The following is a 9,800-nucleotide window of genomic DNA, read 5'->3' as shown; positions in this document are numbered from 1 at the left end:
CCGCGGGCCTGCAGCACAGCGCAGCGTCCGCTCCTCCGCGGGGCCCCAGCCTCGCCGCGGTGCCCGGTGTGGGACGGGCTCCCCGGGGCAGTGCCTCGCCCCCACCATCATCCCCGCAGCCTCCAGCCGTGCCCGCTCCCCCGCGCTGGCGCCGCATGTCCCGGGGCAGCAGCGAAAGCGGCAGTCAGTCGACTTACTTGGTTGCGGCGCCCGGCCCCGCCCGGCCACTTTTTAGGCAGCGAAGCGCTTATCGCCACGGCTCTTCGCTCGCCACCCCCGACGGCGCGAGGGAGCGGGGCTCGCTAACCCCCGCCGCGGAGCAGCAGCCCAAGGTGCAGGAGAAAGGCACGGGGCGGGCGGGCGGTCCGCGGGGAGCCCGCGCCCGCTCTCCCTCCCCTCGGGAAAGCCCGTGGGACCGGCGCATTGTTTGCTCCTCGCCATTTTATTTTATTTTTTGATTTGTAAGAAAACGCCAAAAAATGTAAATATCATTTCTACGGTGTGTGTGTGGGGGGGGGGCGGGGGGCGCACTCCTATTGATCTCTCAGCTGGTTTCTCTCGGCCCCGGGTCCTTCCCCTGCCAGCGGCGGAGATTCCTAGTGTCACAGCGCAGCCTAGCGGGCAGCCCCCGCACCCCAGCCCCCGCCTCGGCCGCCGCCAGCCCGCGCTCTGTCGCCGCACCCCAAGAAGTATCGGCAGCCCACAGGACGCGGATGACCTTAGCGCCTCTCGTCCATAATCTGCATATTTATTCCTCTCTGCCTTCCCTCCAATAAAAAGATAGGATCTCCATAAACCAAGTCCCCATGACCCATATTTAGTTGGAGTGCAGGGTGGTTTTTTTTTCTTTCCTGGATCCTCTTTTAAACCCCACTCCACACTGTTCCTCTGTCTATTACATGCTAATTTAATTTTACTATGGACGATATTTTCAGCATTTGCTGAGGACAGTAAATTTTGTAGTTTATGTTATTTCACTTTTTATGACTTTTTAACACTTAATAAAATTTTATTAGAGCACTTTTGTGTTTACAAGGCCACAAAACTCTTGGCAGGTTGTCAGAAGTCCTTTTTATTATGATCCTACTGATATACTGCGAGTAATGAAATAATCATGTCCAGAAATGTATCAAAGGCCAGAGGGATTATCCAATTTAATAGCTCTACAGATGCGCTGTGAAGGATACGGACAGGCAACGCGTCGACAGGCTAAAAGGCTTGGTGGAAGGGAGGAGGCAGACCTGGTTAATTTCTTTACCGTTTCAAGCTAGTTCTGTTGCTATCCTAAAGGCTAGATGCTTGGTCATGTGACTCCTGGCTCTTTCAATAAAAATGAATTTATCCTGTTGCAAAATGCTGTTTTCTTTTTATTCTTCTTAGGTGTGCATTTAATGCTGGTGTGCTTGCTCCATCTTTCTACTGCTTGCATCCTTCATTAAAAATACCTTTTATTGAAAAATCCACTTTTATAGTACCATTTGCAGCTAACAGTGCTTTTAGTGTTAGGATCTGCTCCTGCCGCTGCTGCTGAAAAAAACAAGAGAATGATACAGAGATCCAATACAGAGCAAGATGTCTTGCTGTAGTCTCTGAAATGATTGCTTTTTGTTTTTGTTTTTGAATGGGTACAGTTGCTGGAGAGCTCTGATTTGTGTATGTGTCTGAGTATCACAATGGGCTGTTTTTCTGCACTGCTCTCAGTACTATAGCCTGAGATACTGCAGCTGTTTTTAAGGTCATTTCCTTTTATTTTAAATAATTGTTCATTTAACATATGTTGTTAAACTCATTCTTGCGTCAAAAGGAGGCGATTATACTTCCTGACCCTGAAAGCAAGGTGGGTGGCTTTGTTTTATAATTAAATTTGCTGTGTTCAATTTCATATTTTTCTTTCTCTGCTGTTTCCTAAAGAGCATGCCAAATAAGATAAAAGGGACCAGCAGCACAAGAAACACTTAAATGCCCGTGTTGTCTCTCTAACACGCACTGCTCTAAACTTTTTGCTTCACAGGGACACCAGCAAGGTATTTTTCATAATTTCAAAATTAATTGTTTTATTCCCTTTGGTTTAAATAGCCCCTTGAAAGCCTGGAGCTAAAATGTATTACATATTAAAATGTACAGCATTTTTTTTCCTAGTACAAACATATTTATGCTATTCCAAGTTAGTTCATGATACTGTTAGTTAACAGGATTTTTTTTAAAGCCTAAATCATTTGTTTCAAAAATATATTTTGATGATTGACATGATTTTGTAAGCTATCGTGAGCAGAGGGGATCAAAGGGTTTATGTTACCATAACAGCAGTAAGAGGTGAAATTCTGATACCTTTATTCATATTGTGTGATTCCTAACTCTTGGAGCAGAGCTTTTGAAATCAATGGGGCTTCTGGAAGAGTTAAACTACTCAGTAAATATATCAACCTGCCCCAGTATATGTAAAATAAATCATCTAATACAGTTTTGCTTCAAGACAGTTCAGTTTTCCCAGAACAATATCATCTACTGTAAATCATTTGTTTGCAGGTCAAGGTCAAATTAAACTTTTAAACCTTTAACAACCATCAAATTGGAAACCTGCAGTATGGAATGATGTGGTGAAAGGCATGATGGACTGGGAACTCTTAGACTTACAACAGAAGTTTTCAGCTTTACATTGAAACAGACAGATTCTAAGAAAAGCTAATTGAGTATAAAGGTGTAAACTAGATAGAAATGATTTAAATGATGAAGCATCTAACTGATTTAACCCTTTCCTAGTGTCTTGGATTTTCTTCTGAAATCCCTCAAAATGACTGATGAAGCAAATATGGAGTCTCATCATCACAGACAGAAAGGAAATGGAGGGTAAGCAATTCAGTGACAGTTCAACCTATGTGATCCCCAGGTGATGTTGGAAATGGGTGAACAGGACTTTGAAATGCCATGACTGGGAAAAGGGATGGCTTCAGTGGAATAACTCAAGACTGAAGCATGACCCTGGAACCTTCAGACGACCCCATGCTCACCTAGGATGAATACCAACCGAGTAAAAGGCCTCTTATCACCACTTCCAGTGTCACAGCAGGTAAGGCCAGGTCAGCAAAAAATCATGGATGTGGAATTTCCACTGATGTCAGTGGGAGAGCCCTGCACAAGAGTCAACCCCGAGGCATTTTAGCCTTTACATTTTGCAAACAATAGCTTGTTATATGTTCATGGTAAGATGCCATCCTTTTCCTTTTAATAGCATACCAAATCCAGGTCTTCTGGTAAAAGTCTACAAGCTCCTAGCCCATAGTGCGTTATTCAGGCATTTGATACTATGCTGGGCATAGAAGAGATAGATATTAATCATTTTAATGGCTCATATCCTAGTCCCATTGAATTCAGTGGGACAAAGATTATTGCAATTAACAATTAGATATTAATATTAATTGCCATAAAACTATTAGACTAAATAATGACAGTTGGTTAAACAGTTGACCATTTACATATTTACATGTATTTCCATGGCGATTCCTTTCTTTTAACAATTGTAAAAATAATAAACTAAGAAAATCAGTCCACAAATCTATGATTAAGTAAGATAGCATGTTTTTCAAGAGTTACTTGGGATTTAGCCACAAAATGTTTATTGATTGTAATGGGTATGGTGTGACTGAATCATAGTCAGCTCTTTGAAAACATATTGGTTGAGAATGATGATAAACCCACAAAATCAAGTATATAAACTTAAAATCAAGTATATAATAGCTGGTGTATACCTGTTACAGGCGAGTCAAGATAACTAGGGAATGTGTGCAATATGTAGGCCGCAGAAAGCAAACTGGGCTTTAGATTTAATGTTCAGGGCTTTATCACAAAATTGCTCGTATTACTGTTACACTTTAGATCTCGGTTTTAGGGCTGGCATTTTTTCCCCTCAAGTACCTTATTTGCTGATAAATGCCATTTTAGTCAACCCAATCTTTAGCACACTGTTTTGTGCAAATAAAAAATGGGGGGGAAAATCAGGGACTTAGTGTTATTCATAAAACCAATGGGGAAGAAAGGCTGGCTCCAAATACATTGCAAGTCAAAGCTGAGTTACTATCCCTGGAATGTGAAAAAACAATGGTTAAAAGCCCCCTCTGCCAGATTCAGTTCAAGGACTGCATTTCCAGGTCTCCCACTTCCCAAGTGACTGCCCAAACCCTGGGGTAAGGAACGTTTTAGAGTGAGTCTCTCTCTGTGAGAACATTTCTGATTGAAAGTATTCTTCTTTATATGCTAATCATTGGGCTAGGAGAGACAGAGAAACTCTGTATCACAATGTTTTAATCTAGCCCTTTGGGTTTTTTTTAAAAAAACTTGAAAATGTTATTTTTAATCCACCAAAAATGGTGGGGAGGGGGGCTTAAGAGTTTGTGTAAACCGTATTTTTGTTGTTGTTGTTTAGTTTTGCCACCAGATTGAGAAACCACTCTCACACACACAGCCCTGGTCTTTTTCCTTCCTGCTCCCTCATCCCCATATGGAGATAGAACTTGAAGTTGATATACTAGGACAAAATGCATGCAGAAAGTGACAACATGCATCTAAAAATATGTAGTAACAAGCTAGTGTAAGGTCTAGATGTATAGTTTAATGCATACATGCCAATCAACTAGTGCTAGCTGCATACCATTTGTCAAAAACAAACATGTAGAAGTACTGTATAAAAAGTTTTCTGAGAAGAGAGTCAAATACATGAAATTAGATGGGGAATGAGCCATAGACTTTTACTAGCTATAGACTATGTAATCAATTAAGCATTTAACACTACTATGGTTTCTTGGATTTTTTTCTGAACCTCCAGTTTAAGGTAGGAGTAAACACTCCCAGTCTTCCCTGATGAATGGGCTTGGGCAAAGTCCCAGTTATCCCTCATAAGCAGTAAATAGTAGCTCAGTCTGTGGGTTTTCTTGCTAAGAGATAGCTTCTCTGACTCTCAAGGTAGAGGTTGCAATTTACTTTTTGCCTGGGGATATGGTTATCATTTATAATCCAACGTAGTTTGAGTCTGATACTCCTGTATATTCTTAAGACAAGCAATGCTTCTAATAACTAGTTTTGCTTGTTTATTATTTCAGCCTGGCTCCACTTTTCATTCCTTTATTTGTACTATATATAGCCCATTGCTAGTTTTCAGCAAAAAGCTAACTTTTATTTACAGTCTGTTTCCCACTAGTTTATGGAGACCACTTTATTTATGGTAACAGTAGTACTAGACCACAGGGAGGAACAGAGTCTAATATGATCGCCTTGGAAGCATACCACTCAGTTACTACAGAGATCCAAAGGGGGTCTCTTTAGCCCTAGGAAGTGTAAACAATTACAATAAAATATGTGTAATTTCAGCACCTTCTTCTACCCTGTATTGAAAAGTTCTATTAAATTGCTTTGTTCATCAAACTGATAAGTTAGGGATTAGGGGTTGTCATAATACTGCTTAATAGGTGCTTCTATGCTCACAAAGTCCTGTATGGAAACTCTGTAGACATGGCAGGTAAATAAAAGTAAAGGGCAAGTCCTTATTCATGACAGCCCCTGGGACAGTCAGGTAACAGTATCAATCCCCGAGTTGTTTAGGCAAACTGCCCATGGCTGAAGAAACAGGGACAGAGTTGGTAATGTAGGCCATGGGATAGCTGAAATCCTCAGCCTTGAATGCATTTATCCTTACACCCCGTCAGGTAAAAAAATGCTTTAATCCAGAGCTGCCCAAGTGGCTGGAGGCCTCACATCACACAGTTTGCACCAGCAGTGACCACTTGCCCTGGGGGCTGCACTAGTGTGAGCCACAGCCCTCTGAGCTACTCCCCCACCCAACCCATTGCACCACATGTGGGCAGCCCCACCCCCTGCACTGCTGCTGTGCACAGGTGGGGCCTACTTCAGGTAGTGTAGTATCACAGAAAAGGAGGATAGTACAGCTAATCCTCTACATAGCCTTCTGCCCCAAGGGAGCTTGATAAGAAAGGTGCACTCAAAGAGTGTAAATTAAAACTGCTCGTATTACACTCAGTGCATAAGAATACTGGACAATACTGAAGCCACAAATTCCCTTAGCTCTATAGGCTGGGAGCAGGAAACAAAAGCTGAAGGAGGGAGGAGAAGCTTTGGGACCGACTAGAGCAGCAGGCAGAGCAATAGGGGGAGCGGTGGCTGGGTGGGTGCCCAGGGACCACACATTAAACCCTCCCATGCTGCCAGGTGGACAGTTCTGCTTTAATCTATGTTACAGTGAGCGAACCAAGGCATGGAGGGCTGGATTTCCAGAGATATTTAGGTCTCTAAGGAAGCAAATGTGTGCTTTTAAAAATCTTACTAGATGCCTAATTATCAGCAAATCCCACAAGGCACCTGTCTGCTTCTTCAGTCTAAATGCCTGGAGCACTTTGGAGGCCTCTAGTGAAGCAGGAGCTAAACTCAGATTTTCCACATCCCTAACTAGCACACTAAATCCTAGACCATCTTTTCTTTCTGTGTGAAATAGGGGTGCAGTCTCCCATAGCAAGCTGCCTTCATCTCCTGCACAGGATGCATTGCTGGGATAAGCCCAAGCTTATGTAAACCATTGGGTTGTGTGCAGGAGGGTAATGCCAGCCTGCCATCTATTTCACACCTTGCCTCATACTTATGTGGATGCCAGTAATAACCACAGCAGTTGTATTAAATATGCAAATGGTAAAGCATGGACTAATGCAATGCAATTGCCAGGCCTGTGTAGAAAATTATCTTCTGACTTCAAGTATAGTGTAGTGTCTGGAAAGCTATCTTGCCTTGTCACTGTGGTTTTGGTTAAGGCACATGTTGTCCAGTATTCTTATGCAATGAAGAATACAAGCAATTTTAGTGCACCTTTCTTATTAAATGTCCTTGGGGCAGAAGGCTATACACAGGATTATTTATACTATGCTCTTTTTCTATGATTCTGCACTGCCTGTCTTCATAGTTTGTCTGTCAGTCTCTCACACCCCCCTCACTGGACTTAAAGGGATAAGGAGAGGCATATCCAATGTTCCTTATACTCTTTTTCTACATCTTGAACTGTTGCTAAGTGCTGTTTTCCTGATGCAGGCTACTGACTTCAGTGTGGTAAAACTCAGGACCATAGCACCTGATAGAATTACACTAGCTAAAATAACCAGTCACGGTTGATATAACATTTGCCATAGGAGTTTAAAACTCTGTAATGTCAACAAAATTTTCCTCAAACATACCTGTACATAATACCACATAATAATCATGATAATTCTTAAAAGCATAAAAATAAATGTGAAATGTACTACACCGAAAGGAAGCTCTGTCTTGGGGTTCTGTGACAAACATACCTAGAATAATATTCAGCTTGATAGAAGAATAATGGGTGGTAATAAGGAAAACCCAGCATGATTTCAGAGGCTGACTTGATTCAAAAAAGCTTCCATATGCTTACATGCCGACTGAATTATTACCCAGACTTTGATGCTGGCCATAGAGTACCGTCATCACTAGATCCCAGGTCCTTCCTGCAATTGCATTTACCTCAGGCTTCTGTCTCTGAGAGATCAAACCTTTACTGTCTTACTACTCTCTTCTCCTCTCTCCCACACCTGCAACTCCTTTTCTTATTAAAAGAAAACTGAAATCTGTATGCTTCAATTGGGTTGCACTGCAGCAGAATCCCCGCCCCTGTCCTCCCTCCCCCACCGCAGTTGCTTTCTTGGGGGGAGAAGCTCGAGCTTTCTCGTGTTAAGGTGTTTTGCTACTTCCCAAATGCTTTATCCAAATACCCAGCCTTGGGCTTAAACAACTCCATTTTGTGCAGGTTGTCCAACATAGCAGAGGAGATTCTAGGGTTATTAGACACTATGCTAAACCCCACACTCAGTCCGCACGCACACACACACAAAAAATCAACACATCCCCCCCCAACACTCCCCCCAAAAAAACACAACAAAAACCCAAGAAAGACAAACTGATAGGGCATGGTTTGGTGTTTGCAGGAGGCTGTTACATAGGGGGTCATATTGGAAAGCGAGATTGCTAACGGAAAAGAATAGAGGCTCTACCTTCATGGAGAGGTTCCATAATCAGTCTTTTGCAAACCTTAAAACTAATATGGTTGAAGGGGTGCAAAAAGGTTTGGATTGGTTCTTAGACCACCTGACGTGTTTCTTTTATGAATAACACTGTTGGCAATTTGTCCAACAGTTCAGGTTTGCACATCAGGTTGCTGTGATTTAAGTGACATCTTTTTGTCACAATATCATTGCATCAACCTGAAAAATGTTTCAAGATACTAAATCCTTCAAGTTTGATATTTGGAATAGGGGCCCCTTTCAAACTTGGAATTTACCCATCACTGGTGATATCTTTTGTAATATGGAGCCACTTATCTTTCATTTTAATTATACTGCATAGACCTGTCTTTGTGACATACTGAAGACCTGTGATAAAATGATGCAGTGAATTTCTTCTTTGGGGTGTAAAGGAAGTATGTTTCCTTAAGGCTCTTTGCCTGCTCTCAATTCTTGTTGCATTCACATTTTTAAAACAGCTATCTACTACAAAAAATGAGAGTGCTCAAAGGAGAGAAATATTTCGTCAATAAGGTATTCCTTAAAAAGGACAGTAGCGATATCACAGTAAGAAGAGTATTTTTAAAAGCTGAAAAATAATTATCCATGCAAAGGTTTATTTCATGACAAAGTAGTGTGTTTAGTTTACACTGTTTTCATGTCTGCTACACCTGTTTTTGATCTATGACTGCCCAAAATTTGTTCTGCTATTGTGTACAGTTTAATACGCTGATACATTACATGCATGTTAGTTTAACAGCATACAAGGATGTCATCAGAATCAGTAAGGGCCTAACCCAGTGCCCATGGAAATCAATCAGAATGCTTCATTGACTTCTGTTCAGCTTGGATTGGCCCAAGATAGAATAGTATATAGAAAAATGTTGATATAAAGATATGCAGCATCAGCTAATTCCCAAAATGTGTGGTTTGGTAAAAACTAGTCATGGCTATCTGTGTATTAACATGCATACATTTACTGTGTATATGCCAGGGGGTGGGGGAGGCACACAGGGAATACGTAGAGTAGGTGCTGTGGAAAGATACAGAAAACTCTAATAAATTGCCAGAACTCCCATTAGAAAAGCACTTTGATATTAAACCAGCTTCATTTGTACTTAGGATTGCTTAGTAATTAAATCAGATTGCAGCTAGATGAAGTTCTTTTTTAATTTTAGGATATAAAAGCACTATTAAATGCTTTCAGTAGATAATACTTAATTGGCAAAGAAACCTAAGGGTAATATAGAGATTGATACAAATGTTCCAGACCTATGTAATTTAATCAAAGTATCAAATACCTCTCACTAGACCCCATTTAATCTTTGTAATCTAAACACTTACTCTCAGGATCTTCCTTATGAGATGAACTTTTGGCAGTGGATTTATAAACATACTTTTTTTTTACTAACATGCTTTGTTTTTTGCACAGTAAAAAGTAGAGGGGTGAGGGTGGAAGGGTCAGCTGCTTCCTGACATCTAAAATCTTTATCAGTATTACCAACTCCTTAATTTGTCAGTGATTTGTGGTATTGTTGTTTATCTGTATATCAGTCACTTAGATGCACTGTTTAGATCCAAGGGTCTCAAGACCATTTGCAATCTCTGCTAGGTTTGTTGTGCCAGACAGGGCAGACATCTGGTTGTCAGTTATAATTGCATCCTGCACCAGAAGTTGTTTTTAAATACTCTTGATTCCCTTTGAACGCAGAACTGTGATGCACAACAGTTTCA

General features: G+C 41.3%; 2 long non-coding RNA genes across 3 annotated transcripts in view; one reads left to right on the top strand and one right to left on the bottom strand.

Annotated features, from left to right (window-relative positions):
* Positions 1-438, bottom strand: part of LOC109322901 — a 38,393-nt gene extending 37,955 nt beyond the window's left edge. Inside the window, exon 1 of the long non-coding RNA XR_002104505.1 lies at positions 198-438. This is a non-coding gene — a long non-coding RNA (uncharacterized LOC109322901). The remainder of the gene's footprint in view (positions 1-197) is intronic.
* A 943-nt stretch (positions 439-1,381) lies between these two features.
* The window catches only part of LOC109323153, a 94,245-nt gene continuing 85,826 nt past the window's right edge, over positions 1,382-9,800 (top strand). The window contains exons 1-2 of one of the 2 annotated variants that reach the window (XR_002104558.1): positions 1,382-1,837; positions 2,761-3,067. This is a non-coding gene — a long non-coding RNA (uncharacterized LOC109323153). Of the gene's footprint in view, positions 1,838-1,894; positions 2,025-2,760; positions 3,068-9,800 lie in introns of those variants that run through there. The other variant, XR_002104559.1, reaches the window with a different exon arrangement.

The sequence above is a fragment of the Crocodylus porosus genome, unplaced genomic scaffold, assembly GCF_001723895.1.
Source record: "Crocodylus porosus isolate Cpor-Errol unplaced genomic scaffold, CroPor_comp1, whole genome shotgun sequence".
NCBI classification, from domain to species: Eukaryota; Metazoa; Chordata; order Crocodylia; family Crocodylidae; genus Crocodylus; species Crocodylus porosus.
Note: the sequence above shows the minus strand (reverse complement) of the source record. Positions and strands in the feature narration are given on the sequence as shown.